This window comes from Equus caballus, chromosome 1 (genome assembly GCF_041296265.1).
Source record: "Equus caballus isolate H_3958 breed thoroughbred chromosome 1, TB-T2T, whole genome shotgun sequence".
Lineage (NCBI taxonomy): Eukaryota > Metazoa > Chordata > Mammalia > Perissodactyla > Equidae > Equus > Equus caballus.
The window spans coordinates 545,001-547,500 of NC_091684.1; the positions used below are offsets into that span (position 1 = coordinate 545,001).

Sequence of the window (2,500 nt, forward strand, 5' to 3'; positions counted from 1 at the left end):
CCTCGGTCCGGGTCGGCGGTGGTCCGCGGAGGGAGTGGGCTCGATGTCGGCGAGCCCACCGAGCCCCTTCCGGCCTCCGTCCGCCCCGGCGTTCCGAGGGCCGCCCGCGTCCTCCGCGCCGCCGCCCCCGGCGCGTCCGTCCCCGCGCCTGCGTCTCCCGGGAGGCGCCGGAGTTTGTCGCGCCGCGCCTCCGTCTCCGGCGCCGTCCGTCCCCCGCTCTCGCGGGCGGCGGCGCCCTTGACGTCTTCGGGAAGGGCGGCGTGGTGGCGCGAGCCCCCGGCGGAGTCCCCGGGGTCAGGTCCCCCGGGGGCCTCGGAGCCTCGGCTCCACGCGGGGTGCCCGCCGCCGCCCGCCGCCTCCCGTCGCCCGCCCTGGGCCGTTCCCCGGCCGTCGGCGTCGTCGTCCGTCCGACGGTGCCTCCGCGTCTCTGCCCGCCCTCGGCGCCCCGGCGCCCGCGTCCGGCCGGCCACGTCCGCCCCACCCCCTCGCCCTGCCCGCTCGCTCCCCGCTTCCCGCCGCAGCCCCTCGCCCTCCGTGGCGAGAGGGGCCTGGGACGCGGGTGCGGGGAGGGTCCCCGGGGGGAACGCGGGTCGGGTCTGGTGGCGTGCGTCGGACGCGGGGGCCCGCCCGCGTCGAGGGGGCCGTGGCGGCAGTAGGTGATCGATCGGCAAGGTTGGGCGGCGGGTACGGTCACGGGCGGGCAGCGCCGCGAGGCCTGCGTCCGTCCCCGGGTGGCCGCGGGCGGCGCGGGCGGCGTCGAGGCGGTGGCCGCGCGGCACTCCGCTCCGCCTCGTCCGTTTCTTGGCTTCCCCCATCCAGGTACCTAGCGCGTCCCGGCGCGGAGGTTTAAAGACCCCTGGGGGGCCTCGCCCGTCCGCCTTGGGTCGGGGCGGTCGGGCCCGCGGGGAGTCGGCCTGGCCCTTCTCCCCCAGACTCCGCCTCGCCGGGCCGGGGGGCGCCGCGCCGCCGTCGCGGCGGCCGTCGGGAGGGGGGCGTCCCCGGCGGCCGTCGTGTCATCGCGTGCGCGTGCGCGCCCCGCGTCCTCGGGCGAGGCGGGAGCCCCCGGGCGCCTGTGGGGTGTCCGAGCACGGCCCCGCGGGGCCCGTGCCGGACGCCCCGTCGTCAACCTTCCGACCTCACGGAGTCTGGTCTCGTTGTGTCTCCTGGCCGGCCGGAGGCACCCTCCGGGGATGTGCCGTGCCAGGGGCGGGCTCTCCCCCCGCCCTGCGGGGGGACCCCACGATTCAAACTCGTACGTTTTAGCGGTGGATCACTCGGCTCGTGCGTCGATGAAGAACGCAGCTAGCTGCTGCGAGTAATATAAAATGCAGGAGCACATTGATCATCGACACTTCGAACGCACTTGCGGCCCCGGGTTCCTCCCGGGGCTGCGCTGTCTGAGCGTCGCTTGACGATCAATCGCCCCGGGGTGGGTGTCGCCTGCCCCGGGGTGCGGGCTGGGGGTCTCTCGCAGGGCCCGCCCCGGGCCCTCCGTCCCCCTAAGTGCAGACGCGGTGCCCCTCCTCCGCCCCGCGCGCCCGCCCCTCCTCCCACGCGCCCCGGCGCCCGGTCGTCGGAGGCGCGTGGGGGTCGGTGGCGGCGGCGCCGCGGTGCCGAGGTGGGCCGCCGCCCGCGAGTCGAGGGAGAGGCAGACGCGAGAGCTCGCGCCGAGGTGCCCGTGGCCGCCACGGGGTCCCTCGGGGGCTCCCTAACGCGCCGCACGCGGCCTCGGGGTGGCCGGGGCGGGGACGAGACGGGTCCCGCGGCGCGCGGTCGGGGCCGGCACGTGGGGGGCCCGCGTCCGGGCCGCCTCCGGTCGCCGCTCGCCCCCGTCGGCGGTCCGTCCCGTGATCCCGGCCGGCCCCTCGCCGATCCCGGCGCGCCCGGGTCCGGACCGTGACCCCTGCCGGCCTCGCCCCGTCGGAGTCCTCGCGCCGAGGCCGAGTCGCGTGCGCGGGGCCGCGCCCCGGGGACGCGTGCCGCGGCGGTGACCCGCGGGACGCCGCGGCGTCGTCCGCCGCCGCGCGCCCTCCCCGGGTCGCGGCCGCGCCGCGCTGCGTGCCCCGAGCCCCGGGCGGGCGGGCGCCGCGTCCGCCGCCCGACGGGCCGTGGCGGCTCGCGGCGGAGGGGCGGGTGTCGGGAGGCGGTGGGACGCGCGCGGGAGGTCGGCGGTCGGGGGCGACCGCCGGCCCCGCCGCGCCCGCCGCCGCCCCTCCGCGCTCTCCTCCCCCGCGTCGCCGCGACGCGTCCGCCGTGCGCGTGGCGGCGTCCCGCTCCGCCCCCCTCCTCCCCGGCGGGGCCCCTCGCCCGTGCCGCCGCGGCTCGTGCCCCCGTCCGCCCGCCCCGCGTCCCTCCGCCCCCCCGCCCGCCCGCCCGCCCCCTCCTTCGGGGGTCGGTCGTGGCGGGGGGCGGGGCGGAAGGCCGGGCGGACGTCGGCCGTGGCCTCGCGCGCCCGGGGTCCTCCTCCGCGGCGTTCGTCTCTCCGTCGCTCCCCCGCCTC

General features: G+C 80.8%; 1 non-coding gene across 1 annotated transcript; it reads left to right on the forward strand.

Moving 5' to 3' along the window:
* The first annotated feature begins 1,254 nt into the window (after positions 1-1,254).
* Positions 1,255-1,407, forward strand: LOC138919287 (5.8S ribosomal RNA). The gene has a single exon (XR_011429337.1). It is a non-coding gene; the product is annotated as a 5.8S ribosomal RNA (ribosomal RNA).
* Positions 1,408-2,500: the final 1,093 nt, after the last annotated feature.